Source organism: Lissotriton helveticus, chromosome 1_1 (assembly GCF_964261635.1).
Source record: "Lissotriton helveticus chromosome 1_1, aLisHel1.1, whole genome shotgun sequence".
In the NCBI taxonomy this organism is placed as follows: domain Eukaryota; kingdom Metazoa; phylum Chordata; class Amphibia; order Caudata; family Salamandridae; genus Lissotriton; species Lissotriton helveticus.
Window position 1 is genome coordinate 754,090 of NC_136057.1, and position 20,588 is coordinate 774,677.

A 20,588-nucleotide genomic window follows, 5' to 3' on the forward strand; every position below is an offset into this window, starting at 1 on the left:
GTACAATTCTCCAGGTGTCTTGTATTCAATATTTACTATATTTGGATTTGTCTCTCGAAAAAATTGAAGTAAATCATCCCAAGCATATTCAGCGCAGCTTAGAGTAAGGAACCATGTAGTAGGAGTACCTAAGTTCCTTAGCATACATTTAAGTTCTCCATGACAACGGTACCAAAGTCAAAGTCAAAAGTCAATTTTTTTTTATTTGTATTGGTACTCAACAGAGGACCACAAATATACGATTTACAGAAGTAAAAAAGGTAATTTCACATTTAATCAATACAATGGTAAAAAAGATTTTAAAAACTTAAAGAAATTGTAGCAAACAAATTCATTTGGTGGCTGTTTACACAACTGTAATAGTTCACTCACTTGGATGATTCTGCAAGTGCGATAGATCGGGGCAAGATATCTTGTGCGTGCAATAGATACTTTTGTATTAGGACACACGAACAGCAAGTGCTCAATGTTTTGGTCTCCCCCTTCGCACAGGGGGCATAGCAACGATCTTCCTGGCAACCATCTTACTGTGTAGGTTAGTACGGGTAAAATGCCCAGTCTTAACATAGTGATTGACCTCCTTGCACCGTGAGTCAGGGAGAACCCGATATATGGTTGAGTATGCTTGTATTCTAGAGAGTCTACGAAGGATTTATATGTTGACAGTTTTTTACAATGTTCGTAGTCTAATTCATAACTTAACTTCGGGGTGAAGCATTTTAAAAAGAGTTTCATTTGGGCTGCTGTCCAGCTACGTAAGATTTCCGGGCTAATTTCTGCCATTTGAAATATAGTTGTCATATTGTTTGAAAAAGTCTGATTTTTTGTTTCACCATCGAAGATTTCTTTTTTCAGTAAGTGTCTTAATGTGCCCTCCTTTGCATGGAGAAGATTGTAGCTCCACCTGATTACGTTGGCTACCGCTGTGGCGTAAGAACTTGTGATCGAGAATTCCAAACGTAGTGCTTGAACTGGTACGGAATCAGAGACCTTCATTATTCTTTTTAAGATTCTCCCCTCTTTACGGTCCATATAGGTCCACTGTTTTATCGGAATATACTCTGTTGCATATGATAGCACAGGAGGAATTTTTGCTTTATATATTTTTATCAGAGAGGAAAAGTGCCGATTCCCGGTAGAACGATAGAGTCTTAAAAGGGCCTCAGTGTGTACTTCAGATTTCTTCATTAAGTTTTCTATCTGTTTTACATTTGAGATGTTCTTTGATAGTATCCTGCCTAGATAAGGATATTCGTTCACTATTTCTATTTTTTCTCCCCCTAGGCTCCAACTGTATTTATCACTAGATTTCTTTCTCGAAAAGACCACAATTTGTGTTTTCTTTAAGTTCGGAATTAAAAAGTTTGCTTTTGAGTAATTGTAAAGGATGTCCAGAGATTTTTGCAAACCGAAAGGAGTGAGATCAAGCATCACTATATCATCAGCATAAAGTAATGCTTGTATGCTTTGCTTAGCAATTTTTGGGGATAAACTTGAGCCCTGCTGTAGCTGTTTGGGCAAGTCGCTAAGATATAAAGAAAATAGTAGTGGGGCCAAAAGGCACCCTTGCTTTAGACCATTAGCTGTTTTTATCCTTTTTGTTAAGCCCTTTTCTCCCCCCATTTGTACCTGGCACCAGGTGTTGGTGTGAAGATTCACTATAGTTTGGAGCAATTGTTCTGGGATTCCAAGTTCCCTAAGTTTATGCCATAAAGTTGGTCGATCAACACGATTGAACGCAGTCGAGTAATCTATAAACACTGCGTATACTGTCTGGGATTTTCCTGTTACATATTTATCTAATATTGTTTGAATGATAGCAATATTGTCTGTAACTGAATGTTTTGGCCTAAAACCAGCTTGAAACATTGGAATTTTATCCAGTGAGAAAGCCCAATCTTTTAATCTTTGTAGAACTTCTGCTGCAAAGATTTTTCCCGCAGCGTCCATTAGTGCAATTTGCCGATAATTTCCAGCAATTGTCTTGCTCCCCTTTTTATGTATCGGGATGATAGTACTCCCCTGCCAGGATTTTGGTATTTGTCCGATTTTAAGGATATAGTTAAATAGATCCGATAACAACTTACTCCATTCCCTTGGGTTTGCTTGATAAATCTTTATAGGAATCTGGTCTGGGCCGGAGGCACCTGTTTTTCTTGCTTTTCTGATATTCCATTCCACTGAGATAGCTGTGACTCTGAAAGTTTGTGAGTCAACTTTTCCTTTATTTTTTTCTGGGCTTTTCCCATCAGATATAATCGGGTTTGCTTTGTACAAATCAGTAAGATAGGTTTCCCACTCCTTTGGAGGAACAGGTATTGATTGAAGTTTCTTTTTCGTCCCTGTTAGTTTGGCTATGAGGGACCAATATTTGCGTTGATTAGAGTATTTTGCAGCTACTTGAATGTCAACCCAATTGCGGTCTTGTATTTCTTTTTTATTTCTTTGCTTCTCTCTCCTGAGTTTATTTTTTAATTTATTGATTTCTTTCTCAGTAGACATAGAAAAGTTCTTGTATTGTACACGTACAAGTTTGTTCAATTTTTTCTTCGTAATAGAATTTTGGGTATTTTGTATATTGTTTTTGTTAAGATTTTGATTATTCCACCTATTAACTCCTGAGGAAGCACAGTGTAATTTATCCAATAGAAAATTTTTGAGCTCCTTAATTATGTGTTCAAAATTTTCTATTGGGTCTTCCGAAATTGTTTTTGCTAGGAGTTCAGTGTGCTCAATCAATGTCGATATTCTGTCCAGAATTTTAGAGCTCCATAAAATTCTTCGCTGTTCTCTATTTATCAAGACAGAACTTCTATGAAAAATTAACTGCCTATCAGATGCTATTTGAGGCCTCCATTCAGTAGTTAGATTCATCAGCGCATGGTCACTCTCTTGACTTAGCTTTACTTGTAAGTGTGTGGCAGTCTCCGATAAGTTCATACTGCAGATGATGTAGTCAATAATGGATAAGCTTCCGTTACCCCGTCTGGTGTATGATGCCAGAATATCACCTTCTATATTACCATTCAAAATTACTCCATTTAGAGTAGGTAATGTTGATAATAATAGTTTTCCTCTTTTGTCAGATTTTAAACCTTTGGGAAATTGTGGGGCTGAGAATTCAACAGATTCCTCATTATATAGTTGAACCCATTTACTAATTTCTAAATTAGAGATTTTGCCAATTAAATCACCTGTTATTATGTATGAAATATGTAATTGATCTTCTACTATCTGCATAATGGTTTCCATTATCTCCAAAAATGTGATATCTTGATTCTTGCCAGGAGGGGCATATACATTGAAAAGCAAGATTGCCTTTTCGGATACTGTATTATGTATTTTTAAAGAGACCTTTATGCATTGCAGGTAGCATGATTTAGTCTGAATAACTTCCTGGCCCCACAAGTATTCCTCCCTCAGTAAAATGGCCAAACCACCTTTTGCGTGGCCCCGATTGGTGGCTTTTGCTGGGATGTCGTAAACATAATAGCTTTTCTGGGAAAAAGATTCAGTTGCCTAGGTTTCTTGTAGCATCAAGATATCTGGATGGTTACTTATGGCTTCCATCAATTTGGTCTTAGTTTTTCCCGCCATATTCCACGATGTTATTTTTAGACCATTGCTAAACAGATTGTCCTAGACATGTAGAAAATTTCTTACTATTCAAGTTCTCAGATACCCATGACCATGACTTTATACATTCACTGTAGTCTTTTCCTTTTAAATCTTGGTGCCATACTGCCCTTTCTCCATATTCCACTTTTATTTTTAGAATGTCTTTCCCCGAATGACTAGTTCCTGAGTTCGACGCTCTAGTCACGTCAATGTGTCTACGGCGATTTTTATATTGAGAATTAGAGATTGATCGTATTTGTTCATCGTACCCTGTGGGGATTCTGTTTTCCTTTGGATTCATTCTTACGATAACATCGTATCCATGTTTGTGTAATGTCTCTTTTTCATTGAGTATGATCTCAGGAATAACATATGACCAAAACGTTACTATTACTTTTTTATTGTTGTCTCGTTGCGGAAAAATTACTAAATCTATTTCATTGCTATTTAGAGATTCCAGTGGCTTTATATGGTGAAGGAGATTGATGACCCTTCTTCTATTAAGAGGTGCCGTATCCGTTGGAAAAAGTTCTTCAAGTTGTAATGTTTTGGAGTATCGCATTTCTGTTCCATAGTGATTTTTTCCTTCGTTGTTTCTTTCACATGTGTCTTGGTGTACTGATTTTTCAAAGAGCTTGTATGGATGGAATTCTTTTGCAACCGGGTCTAATGATTGTAATTTCTCTTCTCTTTTTTTGTAGCTGGTTTCCATATTTTCAATCGGTCTAAACTTTACAGATTCAGCTTTTTGTACTTCTTGTATTTTATTGACAGTTATAGACTTTTGGAATTTCAACTTGCGGTTTTTCTTTTTATGGATACGTCTTAGTGGCTTTTTCCTCTTTCTTTTTCCTTCAACTTGCTCAGTTTCTATCTTTTTGTTAGTTTTTTCACCCTTTTCACTTTCTAATGTATTATTAAGGCTGACTTCTTGAGTATTTTCAACCATATCATCGTTATTTGGTGTATTTAAATTGATTGCTTTTGTGAAAATAGGATATTGCCTTTCACTTAGGGGTTTTTCCGTAAAGAGTTTTTTTAAGGAGAATATTGGTGTTTCATGTTGACTTTCTAGCTTTCCCTTTTTTCGTTTCGGTACGTCTGAGGTCTGGGTACCACAGTCGTATTTTAGTGTCTCCTTTTCAATGTTGTAATTACTTGTATTGTTCTTTTGTAGTTCATTATTGTTGGGTTTCGAATGTTTTTTTTCCATTTCAGGGGATTTTCTTTTCTTCTTTTCCTCAACTAGATGCCTAAGAATTCCAATTTGAACGTCCAAGGTTTGGTCCGAATTTTCTAATATATTTCCCAGAAAGGAAAAGACCGACTCTAGTATATCATGTAGCGAGAAAAGGGCTTTTGACATTGGTGTAACAGTGTTAGCTGAATAGTTGGTCTTTATATTGAAAGGGTCTACAGATGATTCAAGTGAAAAAGGTTGTGCTGGGTTTTTTAACAGAGGAGGACTATTAGTTATTTTAGGCTCTGATGGATTTTCTGATATCTTTGATTTATTTGCCCAGAGTTCTTCTAGTTGAAATGTATTTCCAAGGCTTTTTTTAGGTGTAGAGGATATTAAATGAATCTCCTCTTGATCCTGGGATTGTAGATTGTTAGAGGAATTAAAAGATTTTTGTTTGTTGTTAGTAACCAAATTACTCAGACTTAGATTTGGTCCAGATGGAATTTCAAAACATACTTCTGACCCTGTGGGTATTACAGAGTTGGTTATCATTTCTGTCTCCATAATTTTCTTGTCAATTTCATCTTTAGATGTAAGGGCAGAGAAATATTCACTGATAGCCGGGGTCCGCATTATGCGACCTTGTTTTACTGATTTATCTTTAGTTTTCCGTACGGCATCCTCTGTGCCCATACGTTTCATGAAGATAGTCCGTGATCGTAATTTTTTAAGCCCCATTTCCTTTTGCGCAAAATCTGTTGTTACTATCAAGCTTCGATTCCCTCGTTCTTGGGGAACAGAGATTTGCTTAGTTTATGAGTACAATTACAATTTAACCTTACTTATCAGGAGCAGATGTTGGTGGGGTGGCCCGTCCCGTCCTAGTACGTCCTCGGACGGCCACAGACGGCCCACCCTTTGCCCGGGCTTAGCTCCGCGCTTGGTCCCGCGCGCGTCCCGCGTCGCGGGGGACTAGATGTTATTTTATACGTTTCGCCGGTGGGCGTGTCCGTGGGCGTGTCGCCTGGGGGAAGAGGAACCAGCTGATCCAAGCAGGGGTTGCTGGTCCTCGCAGTCCCCCGGGCTAGATGTGTTATTCCGCCCTGGCCTCGACCCTGTAGACTCAAGCTGGGAGCGTAGAACAGAGCGTGCCGACTGCAGCTCTCGCTCACACCAGCGAGTCCTCGGGGAGGCGGCACCACGGAATGGGGAAAGTTGGTCGTTCCTCTCTGACAGCGCAGAGAGCAGGCAGCAATGAGTAGTTCACTCGCACAATACAGCCAGGAAACAGCAAGTCCAGGTGAGTGGTACCAGTACTCATTAGTACCACGCTTATATGCCATGAGAATAATCAGCTGAGATTCCAAAACATTATCTTTCTGCTGTACTTTATCCATAAATAGCTCTGCCAAAACATTTTGCAGATGTACACCTGTTTTCAATACACAGTTGACTACATAAGAAAGTCCAGACAAGTCACTCTCAAACAGAAGATAAAACAGATACGGTATACATTGTCAAAATCTCGGATCTTCTACATACAATCTTGATGTCTGGTATTCAGATGCAGGAATCTGCACAGGTCATTCATCATATGGTCCTCCTTTTCCTGTTGGAAACAGATGACGGAAACAACAAGCTTCCAATCTTTCTTCCCATACACTAATGGGACTTCCCTTTGCTTCTTTCATTTGAAATAACTCAATAGTATTCCCCATCGCTTCTTTGGAATGAAGTGGATGAACACTGTAATGTTCGTGGATTTCTTCAGTTCTGGACACCTCCACTTTTTCAATTTGTCCAGTTGACGAGTCACTATCTTCCTCTACAATGATTTCTTCTTGTCCCACATACACATTTTTATAGTACTGATTATTTTTTATCAGATACAAAGTTGCCTTTTTCACTTTCCTGACATCCACTAATTCTTGCCAGATTTTCCTACTCTTAGTAGGCCATTAACAAGAATAACTAGAGGTTCATATTCTACACAGCATGTGCTAAAGTACATGCTGTGTTTGGATATTGTCTACTCTTTTGTTAGTAAAAGCGGGGCGGACTGTGGCCTTTTGTTTAAGTATTGCTGTTAATCAGAACCCGTGAAGGGGATCTGATTAACAGCAATACTTAAACAAAGGGCCACAGCGGCTGGGGAAACGAGCGGAACAGGAGGCAAAAGGGGAACAAAAACAGGGAAAAACTACGTGGGACAGAGGGCAGAAGGGCACCAAAAACGTGTGGGACAGAGGGCAGAAGGGCACCAAAACGAGTGGGACAGAGGGCAGAAGGGCACCAAAAATGAGTGGGACAGAGGGCAGAAGGGCACCAAAATGAGTGGGACAGAGGGCAGAAGGGCACCAAAACGAGTGGGGCAGAGGGCAGAAGGGCACCAAAACGAGTGGGACAGAGGGCAGAAGAGCACCAAAAACAAGGGAAAAAGGAGTGCAACACAGGATAGAAAGGCACAAAACAAGTAGGACAGAGGGCAGAAGGACACCAAAAACAAGGGAAAAACGAGAGGAACACAGGACAGAAAGGCACAAAACGAGTGGGACAGAGAGCAGAAGGGCACCAAAAATGATTGGGACAGAGGGAAGAAGGACACCAAAAATGACTGGGAAAGTGGGAAGAAGGGAACCAAAACGAGTGGGACACAGTGCAGAAGGGCATCAAAAATGAGTGGGACAGAGGGAAGAGGGACACCAAAAATTACTGGGACAGTGGGAAGAAGGGAACGAAAACGAGTGGGACAGAGGGTAGAAGGGCACCAACAACGAGTGGGACAGAGGGCAGAAGGGCACCAAAACGAGTGGGACAGAGGACAGAAGGGCACCAAAAACGAGTGGGACAGAGGCCAGAAGGGCATCAAAATGAGTGGGACAGAGGGCAGAAGGGCACCAAAACGAGTAGGACAGAGGGCAGAAGGGCACCAAAAACAAGGGAAAAACGAGTGGAACACAGGACAGAAAGGGACAAAACGAGTGGGGCAGAAGGGCACCAAAAACGAGTAGGACTGAGGGCAGAAGGGCACCAAAATGAGTGGGACAGAGGGCAGAAGGGCACCAAAACGAGTGGGACAGAGGGCAGAAGGGCACCAAAAACGAATGGGACAGAGGGCAGAAGGGCACCAAAATGAGTGGGACAGAGGGCAGAAGGGCACCAAAACGAGTGGGACAGAGTGCAGAAGGGCACCAAAAACGAGTGGGACAGAGGGCAGAAGGACACCAAAACGAGTGGGACAGAGGGCAGAAGGGCACCAAAAATGAGTGGGACAGAGGGCAGAAGGACACCAAAACGAGTGGGACAAAGGGCTGAAGGGCACCAAAAACTAGTGGTACACAGGATAGAAAGGCACAAAACGAGTGGGACAGAGGGCAGTAGGGCACCAAAAACGAGTGGGACAGAGGGCAGAAGGGCACCTAAACGAGTGGGACAGAGGGCAGACGGGCACCAAAAACGAGTGTGACAGAGGACAGAAGGGCACCAAAACGAGTGGGACAGAGGGCAGAAGTGGACCAAAACGAGTGGGACAGGGGGCAGAAGGGCACCAAAACCAAGGGAAAAACGAGTGGAACACAGGACAGAAAGGCACAAAACAAGTGGGACAGAGGGCAGAAGAGCACCAAAATTTGTGGGACAGAGGGCAGAAGGGCACCAAAACGAGTGGGACAGAGGGCACAAGGGCACCAAAAATGAGTGGGACAGAGGGCAGAAAGGCACAAAAAACTAATGGAACAGAGTAGAAGGGCACAAAAAACGAGGGGAGAACAAAGTGGGACAGAGGGCAGCAAGGCACAAAAAAACGAGTGGAACACAGGACAGAAAGGGCACCAAAAAGAGTGGGACAGAGGGCATAAGGGCACCAAAACAAGTGGGACAGAGTGCAGAAGGGCACGAAAAAGAGTGGGACAGAGGGCAGAAGGGCACCAAAAACAAGGGAAAAACGAGTGGAACACAGGATAGAAAGGCACAAAACGAGTGGGCCCGAGGGCATAATGGCACCAAAAACAAGGGAAAAATGAGTGGAACGCAGGTCAGAAAGGCACAAAACGAGTGGGACAGAGGGCAGAAGGGCACCAAAAACGAGTGGGACAGAGGGAAGAAGGGCATCAAAAACGAGTGGGACAGACGGCAGAAGGGCACCAAATCGAGTGGGACAGAGTGCAGAAGGGCACCAAAACGAGTGGGACAGAGGGCAGAAGGTCACCAAAAACGAGTTGGACAGAGGGCAGAAAGACACCAAAACGAGTGAGACAGAGGGCAGAAGGGCACAAAAACGAGTGGAACACAGGACAGAAAGGCACAAAACGAGTGGGGCAGAGGGCAGAAGGGCTCCAAAAATGAGTGGGACAGAGGGCAGAAGGGCACCAAAACAAGTGGGACAGAGTGCAGAAGGGCACCAAAACGGGTGGGACAGAGGGCAGAAGGGCACCAAAAACGAGTGGGACAGAGGGCAGAAGGGCACCAAAACGAGTGGTACAGAGGGCAGAAGGGCACAAAAACGAGTGGAACACAGGACAGAAAGGCACAAAACGAGTGGGGCAGAGGGCAGAAGGGCTCCAAAAATGAGTGGGACAGAGGGCAGAAGGGCACTAAAACGAGTGGGAGAGAGGGCAGAAGGGCACCATCAATGAGTGGGACAGAGAGCAGAAGGACACCAAAAACTAATGGGACAGAGGGCAGAAGGGCACCAAAACGAGTAGGACAAAGGGCAGAAGGGCACCGAAAACAAGTGGGACAGAGGGCAGAAGGGCACCAAAACCAGTTGGACAGAGGGCAGAAGGGCACCAAAACCAGTGGGACAGAGTGCAGAAGGGCACCAAAACGAGTGGGACAGAGTGCACTAGGGCATCAAAAACGAGTGGGACAGAGGGCAGAAGGACACCAAAACGAGTGGGACAGAGGGCAGAAGGGCACCAAAAACAAGTGGGACAGAGGGCAGAAGGACACCAAAACCAGTGGGACAGAGGGCAGAAGGGCACCAAAAATGAGTGGGACAGAGGGCAGAAGGGCACCAAAACGAGTGGGACAGAGGGCAGAAGGGGACCAAAACGAGTGGGACGGAGGGCAGAAGGGCACCAAAAACAAGGGAAAAACGAGTGGAACGCTGGACAGAAAGGCACAACACGAGTGGGATAGAGGGCAGAAGAGCACCAACATTTGTGGGACAGAGGGCAGAAGGGCACCAAAACGAGTGGGACAGAGGGCACAAGGGCACTAAAAATGAGTGGCACAGAGGGCAGAAAGGCACAAAAAATGAATGGAAGAGAGCAGAAGGGCACAAAAAAACGAGGGGAGAACAAAGTGGGTCAGAGGGCAGAAAGGCACAAAGAAACGAGTGGAACACAGGACAGAAAGGCACCAAAACGAGTGGAACAGAGAGCAGATAGGCACAAAAAACGAATGCAAGAGAGCAGAAGGGCTCAAAAAAACGAGGGGAGACAAATTGGGACAGAGGGCATAAAGGCACAAAAAATGAGTGGAACAGAGGGCAGAAAGGCACAAAAAACGAGGGAAAATGAGTGGAACAGAAGGCAAAAGGGGCAGAAAAACGAGAGGCTCAAAAGAAATTGAAGTTGTACAAATCACTAGGTTATCCATTTTTGGAATTGTTAGTCTGCCATTTTTTTACAAGACGTTTGTTGCATGAAGTACATGCCAATATCATGCGCCTCAGCCTGGACCAAGGTTTCAGATTGCTTAAGTCTTGTGCTTTTCTAAACTTGAAGTGTACTTGCCAGTTTAACCAATTCATGTCATGGCGTGCTTATCCAATTTGCAAACTGCCCTTAAGACCCTTATTGTCGACTTGTATGTGTGAAAATGCACCATCTTTTCACTTTTTAAAGTGAACATTTTGAGTGCCATTTGGCGCCGCAGACACGCGTTGTTTGATTCCTGGTGCACATAGCCATGGTTGCAGCGCACAGAGACCCTCCAATGCCGCGCACAGAGGAAAAAAATTAGAGGGAACATTGGTCCATACTACTCCTAGTGTTTGATAACTTCTTCAAAAAAACCTTTGTTGTCTTACCAGGAGTTTTGTTTTCTTTTTGTTCACACATTCTTGTTCAGGTAAATCTTGTGGATGACTTTTCTTTAAATAATAATCTTTAATATGTTGTTTCCTCTTTTCACTTTTTAGTTCAAATCTATTTTATTTTGAACACAGCGGTAAGCCTACAACCTCATGTCGAGGCCGGCCGCGTATGGTATAGTTCTTTGAGTGCGGTGCCAGAGCGGCCGGGGAAAAAGCTTTAACACAGCGCCTTGCCTACAACCCTCTCAGGAGGGCCGGCCGCATGGCTTACAGATGCAATGTCGAAATGCTTGTCGCAAGCAGGAGGTTATCCGCTTTAGCAAGTAGAATATGTGAAGGGCGGATAGCCCACCTGTCTCTAACTGCCCAACGGGGCGCAACCGTCTCAAAGAGAGACAAGTGCCAGAGTGGCAAGTAGGAAGAAAGAGAGTGGGAAAGACAGAGAAGCCTAAGTGTAGACAGAGAGGGGAATGTCGGGTACAGGCGGTATGGCGGAGGACAGCTGGTAAGGGGGCGTGCGTGTTTGCAGCCGCAGCTGTGTTGCGCATGGTGGTCAAGGATGCAGTCTTGCCGGGTCTCTAGGGACAAGCGCGTCCTCGAAGAGGTGCAGAGCGCGGAGTCTAGTGGGCATGTGTTGCGCATATTCTACAGAGCAAAGGTGTCGCACCAAAGGCTCCCAGACCACCTTGAAGCGCGTAGCCTGCGCCTGCAGACGCGCCGTAAGGAGCTCCATTGCAAGGACCTGCCAAAGGCGCACAAACCAGGAAGCTATGGGTGGTGCCTCCATTCGCCGCGAGTGAGTGCCTTGAGCGCAGCAGGGTGTATGCCAAGTAGGATCGTGCTCACTTCTTCGGGCAAAGGGAACCCCAGCACCCCCTTGATATGGCTAAGCACCTCCTTCCAGAAAAAAGTAAGGGTCAGACACGTCCACCATATATGCACAAAGTCACCAGTCGCAGATTTACACCTCCAGCACATCGGGGAAGCATTGGGGAACATCTGGCTAAGGCGGAGAGGGGTGTAGTACCATTGCGTAAGTAGCTTGTAAGCGTTTTCCCTCTGTGGGATGCTGCGATATACCTTGGGTATATCCCGCCACAATCTGCTCCATTGAGAGGGGTCAATGTCCGTGCCCGACGCTAATTGCCATTTCCTCTGATAGGGATGTGCAGGCGCCAATCTAGGGTGCTGCAGTATGCTATATATTTGGGAGATCAGCCTCTTCAGTCCCCCGAGGGAGCGCGCCAGCTTCTCAAAGGGCGTGTATGCTCGGGTAGCTGCTTGGTACATTTCGTCGCTGGTAGTCCAGTGGCGTAGCTGAGTATATTGTAGGCTAGCCTGTGGTGGCACCCGAAATTCCTCCCTGCAGTCTTTCCAAGTTTTGGGCATGCCCTCAAGGAAGAGGTCTCCAGCTACTCTACAGTCCCCTTGAGTCCATTTATCAAACGCCCGAGTCCGGTGGGCCGGAGGGAACTGCGGATTCCCTGCTATCGTGGTGTGTGGGGACGGAAACGAGGTCAGACCTCTTGTCACGGCTATGCTATCCCAGATATCCAGCACCGTTTTTGTGGGGATTGCAAGGTATGCGCTTCTGGAGCGCGCTGCCCGCGGAAGCCAGGGTAGGTCCCATATGGTACGTCCCGTGACCGCCCGGTCCATATGGAACCAGTGCTTATCACTTTCGCGTGCGCCCCATTCCACCACGAAGCGGAGGTGCGCCGCCCAGTAATAATGCACCAAGTTGGGGCATGCCAGGCCTCCTGTGTCTCTTGGCTCCATGAGGACCTTTTGCGAGAACCGGGGGCGCTTCCCACCCCAGATAAAGGATGTGATCTCGCGCTGGAGACTCCGAATACAGTGCAGTGGAATAGGGGTGGGTAGGCATTGGAATACGTAAAGGATGCGAGGGAGGATCGACATCTTAACTGCGTTGAGGCGCCCCAGCCAGGATATCATCAGAGGTTTCCATTTCCTAAGGTCCTCCAGCACTGCTTTGCGGCATTCCGTCCAGTTCATCGAGGACCAGGAGTCTAAATGAGGGGTAAGGGCGAGGCCCAAGTATCTAATGTGGCTCTCCGCCCATTGATAGGGCACAGCCTCCTTTAGGGAGAGGACGTCCTCGGTAGACACAGTGAGGTTGAGCGCCCAAGATTTAGTATGATTTATTTTGATGCCCGACGCCCGTTCATATAGGCAGAGGACGTCGTGGACCGCTGGTAGAGACGCCCGAGGGTGTGTGAGAGTGAGGATCAGATCATCCGCGAAGAGCGCCACCTTATTGACCCTCCCCCCATGGGCTATTCCATGTATTCTGGGATCACGTCTGATCAGCGCCGCTAGGGGCTCCACTGCCAGGGCAAACAGGAGTGGCGAGTGTGGACATCCCTGCCTCGTGCCTCGGTGTATCGCCAGTGGTGATGTTAACTGGCCATTTACCCTGATCCTGGCCTGCGGTCCCAGGTATGGGGCCATGATACTCGCTATCATTTTGGGGCCAAGGCCCAGCTTCAGGAGGACCTCCTTCAAGAAGGTCCAGTCCACCCGGTCGAAGGCCTTCTCTGCGTCGAGCGAGAGAAGGCATGCGGGGATATCCCAATGTCGCACCTTGCCCACCAGGTGAGCCAGTCAGCGCACGTTGTCGGCCCCCTGCCGGTCTCGGATGAACCCCACTTGATCCGGATTCACCAACCCCGGCATGTATGGGTCTAGTCGCTTAGCCAAGATCTTGGTATAGACCTTCAAGTCGGTGTTTAAGAGGGCAATAGGCCGATAGGAGGCACATAGCGCAGGGTCTTTCCCTGGCTTCGGTATTAGCGCGATCTCCGCCATTCCCATGTTGGGGGGCGGACCCACCACGTCCAAGAAGGAGTTGTACAATCTCAGCAGCTGAGGGCGAAGCTGGGTTTGGAAGACTCGGTAGAAGGATAGCGGCAAGCCATCAGGTCCCGGGGTTTTCCCCATGGGGAGATCTTTGAGAGCCGAAGAAATCTCATCTTCTAGTATGGGCTCTTCCAGCTCCGCTGTTTGGGTTGGCGATAGGGGGTCCCCTCAAAGTCAGCGAGGACGGACGCCCGCGCCTCCGCCGATGTAGGTTCCTCCGCGTATAGGGAAGTATAGTAGGCCACAAAGGCGTCCTGCTTGGTTCGCTCAGTGACAGCACACGTGCCATCCTGATGCCGTAGAGTAGCGATATGAGCTCTGGCTGCCCGTGCCCTCAGTCGTCCCGCCAGCTGTCTTCCCACTTTATCCCCCTCTTCGTAGTATTTTTGTTTCAACGCTAGAAGGGAGTGTTCTGCCTTGTTGGTGCGTATGAGGTGAAGTTGTCCCCTGAGGTTCGCCAGCTTCCTTCTGGACGCCAGCGAGGGCCGCTCTCTGTCCTGTGTCTCCGCCTGTTTAATCTCGCTTGTAAAATCAGCCTCCAGCTTATATGCCGCCCTTCTTCTCACAATCGCCAGGGAAGTGATGTGCCCCCGTATGGTGGCCTTAAAGGCATCGCACACCACCTCAAATGGCGTCTCCGGAATATCATTGAGGGCGAAGGAAGAGTCTATGGCTTCACGAATGTTGTCAGCGTCTTCCGGGTCTCGAAGGACGCTCGGTGGGAGAGTCCAATGTCGCTCCCGGGGGGCGCACGCCATTGGGTCCTGCAACAGCAGTTCCACATGCGCATGATCCGATATCGAGATATCGGAGCTAGTAACCTTCAGAGTGTCCCACGCCAAGTCGAGAGATGTGAAGAGGTAGTCAATGCGCGAGTACGTTCGGTGGGAGTGCGAGTGAAAGGTATAGTCACGGACTCCTGGGTTGTGGTATCTCCACGCATCGACTAGCCCTAAGTCCGTAATCTGTTCCTTTAGTGTGGCCGACATTGCGCCCGCGCCGCTAAATGCATTGTCCCCACGATCTACGTCTGGGTCCCACACTAGATTGAAGTCCCCGCCTAAGATTGTGCGCGGCGCGCCAGACTGAAACTGTTCCCGTAGAAGTGCCTGGAGAAACTTATCTTGCGACTGGTTAGGTGCATGTACATTGCCTAGAGTGTACTGTGTTCCTCCCATCTGTACCGTGGCCCGGAAGCATCCGTCACCACTCTTGTAGGGCTTTGTGGATCGCCGCCGAAAGCCAGCTCTGCATAAAATGGCCACCCCACCGTTTTAGTGTCAGCCGATGCCAAGAATTGTGTGGGGTACCCCGGATGCGCCATGCGCCCAGTGTCTCCCCGCAGGAGGTGCGTCTCCTGAAGGAAGACAATGTCAGGGGAGTGTTGTAAGAGGTAGCGCCATACCTGGTTCCGCTTGTTGGGGGAGTTAAGTCCTTTGACATTAAGTGTCAAGATTTTGAGAGGTGCGGGGATATTCATCGCCATGACACTAAGGGGATTAAGGCCGCCTCAACACCCAGCATCCCCCACCCCATCAAGCAAGGGGGGTTCGCCTCTCTCACCCACCGCAACCGCGCAGGCACCACCAGCAGCCCCCAGGCCGCCACACTACACAACTGGAGAGGGAACCAGGTAAAGGGAAAGGTCGAGTAAGAAGTAGGAAGAATAGAACAGGCAAGAAAGAGGGGAACACAGAGAAAGTATATAACCACAACAGGCCAACGTGGCCGTAGTACAATGTCCCAGGTTCCGGGCATCCTCTACCCGAGGGTTTGGATGTACTCAGGAATGTCACTTCCTAGGGGACAAAGTGTGGGGCGTCCTTGTCAGAGAGATGAGTCTCAGTTGCCCCGAGGCCCGTCTGCTCCGCTGCTCAGGGTTGATTCGGGGGTAAGTAGCATAGAGGCAGTGTAGGGAGAGTCGTGTCATAGCAGTCGGTTCAGCAGTGTTAGGCCCCAACATGTAAGACACCATTCCCGGACCATTTGGCCGTCGAGATCAGCCTTCATTGGCGTCCATGGGAGAGCAGCTGTGTGCCATTGCCTTCCAAAACAATCCCTTTCCCATCAATGTCTCGTCATGGTCACCCTCAGCGTCCTGTCGGTCCCACTTAGTGATGCGGCGGGCTCCGGTGTCAAGGATGCACGTTGCCTAGTACGCCTGGACACGGAGTTGCAGAGGGGCCACAGACGTGCAGGGGTCGTCCAGTTATTTTGCAAGGAGCTCAAAGTCTCAAGAAATGTCCAATGTCATAGCTTGCTTAATCTCCACAACGGCCCCTCGCGGCGGGATGCCTGGCTTTCACCTTGCGGATACCCTGCCGGGGTTATCTCACAGGGGAATACCAGGACGGGTTCCCTAAGCAAGCGCTTAGAAACCGCTTGGTGATTTGCGCTATATAAATTCCTGTACATTTACATTTACATCAAAATGGGGCGTGTCAACATTCTCCCCGTTGGTCTTGGAGCGCCGAGGGTCCGGGGCCGGGCCGATATGGGTCAGCTCGAGATAGTTCATGGAGTGTGGGGCTCCAAGGATCGTCCCTCGCGGTCGTCTTCAAGGGAGCGGATGTGTTCTATGATGTCCTGCTTAGCCTGGGACATGGATCCTTCATCCATCGGGGGAGATCGGCGGCGTCGATTCACCGTGGTCCAGTCCGGGCGGGCCGGGAGCCTCACCGGGTGGATGGTGCGGGCGGGGCTACGTTCCGGGGGTTCCGAGAGTCCAAGCAGCTGCGCCGCCTCGTTGTAGGAGCGGATGACTTTACGTTTGCCTTCCCACCGAAAGATGAGAGCAAAGGGATGCCCCCACTGGTAGGGGATTTCGAGGGTCCGCAGCTTCTCCGTCACCGGGCGGAAGACTTTCCGTCTGTGCAGCGTGTTGGGGGCCAAGTCCTGGAAAATTTGGATCTTGTGGTCTCCATAACGCAGGTCCTGCTTGTCCCTTGCCGCTTTCAAAATGGCCTCCTTCTCCGTGAAATAGTGCACTCGGGTGATGATGTCTGGGAGGAGACCCGCCTTGCCTCCCGCACCGAAGATTCGGTGAGCACGGTCCAAGAGCGGTGGGGGGGCGTCCTTGTTGCTCCACACCTCGTGCAGGAGTTGCGCCACGTAGGCCATGGTGTCCGTCCCTTCTTCTCTGAGAGGCACACCCCGTATGCGGAGGTTGTTGCGGCGCCCCCTATTTTCAAGGTCTTCCTGCTTGATCTGTAGTTCGATGTTCTGCTCTTCCAGGGCTGCCACCCTCTGCCACAGCTGCTCCGTGTCTTCAGTGCGCGTGTCCCCCAGCTCCGACACATCCTTGCGCAGTTCTTTAACGCACGTTTGCACCTCCGATCTCAAGGAACCTATCTCAGACTTCAGGTCTGCCATGAAGGAGGACATGAAGGCTTGCGTCACCAGCGGGGAGTCAGCAACTGGTGGCGGCACTTCTGCAGTCGGCGCCACTGCTCCTGTCTTGCCCCACATGGCAGCCACCGAGGTGTCCTTGGAAGTCGCCGCCTGGTCCGTCCTGCCTCCTCTTCCGCGGGTCATGATCCGTCCTAAGCGCAGCATTTGGCCACCCAATGCTTCACTTGTCTCTATTGGCGCAGCACCCCCCTGGAGCTGCAATAGTGCGGTGGTGGGTCAGGACACCATCAGTCGATCTCCCCCGTGTCTAGTGCCTCCTCCCACGCAGCCTTGTCGCCCAGTGAGTGGTGTGGTTAGGACCGCTTCTTCAGGGAACCGCAGGGTGATCTCAGCTCTCAATACGGCCACTACGGGGGTCACACCGCACCCCGAGTTTGGGATGCTGCGTCGTTTGCCCCCTCCACCAGTGACGGCGCCTCTCGGGAGTGGCTGGGGTGTAAGCGCCTCCCCACCTCCGTCGCCTCCCCCGAAGCGCAGCTGGGCCTCAGGTCCCCTGAATAGATATAGGGGTACTCACGGTTTGCAGGGACCTCTCTCAGGCCGGTCCACTAGGCCGCAGGGGTACAGTCTCAAACGGGGCGGCAAGGGTCGTCCACCCCGCCACCTGCCAGTTCTCTGCCAGCAAGGAGGGTCAGGCTACACACAGGTCCGATGAGTGAGGAGAAAGGCACCTGATCCGCCCTCCCAGCCTCCCAGGCAGCAACGAGCACTCCAGGATCCGCTCGGAGGCCGGGGGGCAGGGACCCAGGGCCAGCGCGGGTGCACCTGCAGGGTCGGCCGGGCCAGACACTCACCAAAGGCCCCCACCGGCCGCAAAGACAGGCGCTCCGGGTGGAGACGCCAGCGGGCGGAGCTAAGATGGCGGGCGAGACCCCGTCCGGGAGCGCAAGATGGCGGGCAGCTCCTCCGGCGCTCTAAGTCCCAGCGCAGCAGCTCCAGGCGCCATCACGGCACCAGGCAGCAGGGCAATAAGGGTCCGCTGGGCACAGCTCACCGGGGCGGTCTTCCAGTAGGCAGCAGGTCCGCAGTCGTGTGGCCAGGAGCCGCCCCACCCCCAGCGCGGCCCTGCAGTCTCACCAGAGCCGGGTCCTCGCCCAAGGCCAGCAGCTGGATCGGCACCACGTCCCCGCCCAGGGGTCACCCCGCCGCCGGCAGCTCCGTCGCCGCTGTCCGCTGGGCCCGCGACGTGTCGACCCCAGCCGGGGTCCGCCTCAGATATTCCGGTTGTGTCACCAAGCGTCTTCCAGCTCTGCGCGCCGCCCTCCAGGGAAGCGAGGCCAAGGCGCGGATGGAAGATGGCCACGGTGCTCCGGCAGCCGGACTGCCGAGTCTTCAATCGCCCCCGGTAATAGCACCTGCACTGGAGCGGTCACTGTGCAAATCTCCTCTCCACTCCTTCAGGGGCTTGACGAATATCAGGATCTCTGAAAAAAGCCCCCGAATAACGCTAATAATTGCTTAATAAGGCAGCGGGGCGACGGAGCTCACTCGATGTGCGCCCGTTTACATCGCCGCCGTAGCCACGCCCCTCTTTTCACTTTTTGAAGGTATGATGAATTTCTTTTAGTGTTGATAAATAGAATCTGTTATAAAAAATATATAAAACATATACAAATAAATGTATGGAATATACCGCACCCCACCTCCGGAACGTCATAGACAACTCTCTCACATCAGCCACCTTCCCTGAGAGCTGGAAGCATGCAGAAATAAACGCCCTTCTGAAGAAACCCACAGCGGACCCCAAAGACCTCAATAACTTCCTCCCCATCTCTCTCCTTCCCTTCCCGGCTAAAGTCATCGAGAATACCATCAATAAACAGCTGACTGCTTTCCTCGAGGCAAACAACTCGCTCAACACGTCCCATCCAGATTTTGAGCCAACCACAGCACCGAGACCGCCCTCATCGCAACCACTGACGACATCAGGACCCTGATGGACAATGGAGAAACAACCGCCCTCATCCTGCTAGACCTCTCGGCAGCCTTTGACACCGTATGCCACCGCACCCTAACAACCCGCCTCCTCAACACTGGGATCCAATGAAAGGCCCTGGACCGGATCACCTCGTTCCTCTCCGACAGATCCCAGAGAGTCCGTCTTCATCCCTTTAGCTCAGCGGCCACCAAGATCATCTGCAGTGTACCCCAAGGCTCCTCGCTCAGCCCTACCCTCTTCAATATCTACATGAGCCCCCTCGCCGCCACCGCACGCAAACACAACATCAACATCATCGTCTACGCCGACGACACCCAACTGATACTCTCCCTCACCAAAGACCTGCTCTCTATTCTTACTCCTTCCTCTCTCTGGTTCTACCATACTTTTCTTATATTCTCCTTACTGCCCTTCTTTGGGCTAATATTTCCGTCTCTCCTCATATTCCAGCTGTCTTCTCATTTTCTTACCTCTCTCTTCATACTTCATTTTTCTGTTCATACTCTCTGTTCTCTCCTCTTTCTCCTTACTCTCTCTCTCTATATATACTCTGGGTAGATTTACAACCCCCTTGTGCCTTTTGGTTGTTTTATTGTGTCACTTTTTTTATGTAATGTTGGCAAAAATAATGTTGTAAATTGCATATGTATTTGCAAAATGAGTCACGGTTGTTCACTGAAATGTAGTACTTATATACATGGAATGTGTACAGTTATTTAAACTTTAACATTTTTCATACGTTTCTTTTTCTTCTCATACTCCCCTCTCTCTGCTCACACTTTTCCTCTCTTTTCTTATACTCCACACTCTACTGATATTGCCCTCTTTTCTTATTGTCACATTCCTCTCCTCATTCTCCCCTCTCTCCTTATACTCCCCCTGTTTTCATATTCTCCCCTCTCTCTTCTCTTACTTTTCCATGTCCCCTCATAATACTGCCTTTATCTTATATTCCCTTTTGTCCTATACTCTTTCTCTCTGTGTTCATATTTTCCTGGATCTCTTCATATTCCTTTTCTATTTTAATTTTCTGTCCTCTCTGTTTATACTTCTTCTTTCTGTTCATAGTGCTTGCCCTCTTCTCTTACTCCTCCTTGATTCCCTGCATACACTCTGCAGCACTTTCCTCATATTCCCTGACTTTTCATACTGACCTCTCTCTTTATATTTGTTTCTCTTGTCATACTTCTGCCTCTTTCCTCATACACTTTTCACTCTACATAATCCCCCATCTGTTTATACTCCTACTTTTCTCCTCATACTGTATCCTCTGTTCTTGTTCACCCTTTTTTTCTTTATGCTCCACTTTTCCTCACATTCTCCATGTTCTCTTCTGGTACTCTCCTTTCTCTCCTTATACACACTGTCCTTTCCTAGTATTCCTTTTTTGTTCTTATACTTGCACCTCTTTCCACATATTCCTTCTTTTCTCTTTGTAGTCTTTCTCTCTGTTCTTATAGTGCTCCCTATCTCCTCTCACTCTTTTTCTTTCTTCTTATATTCTTCCTTCTCTCCTC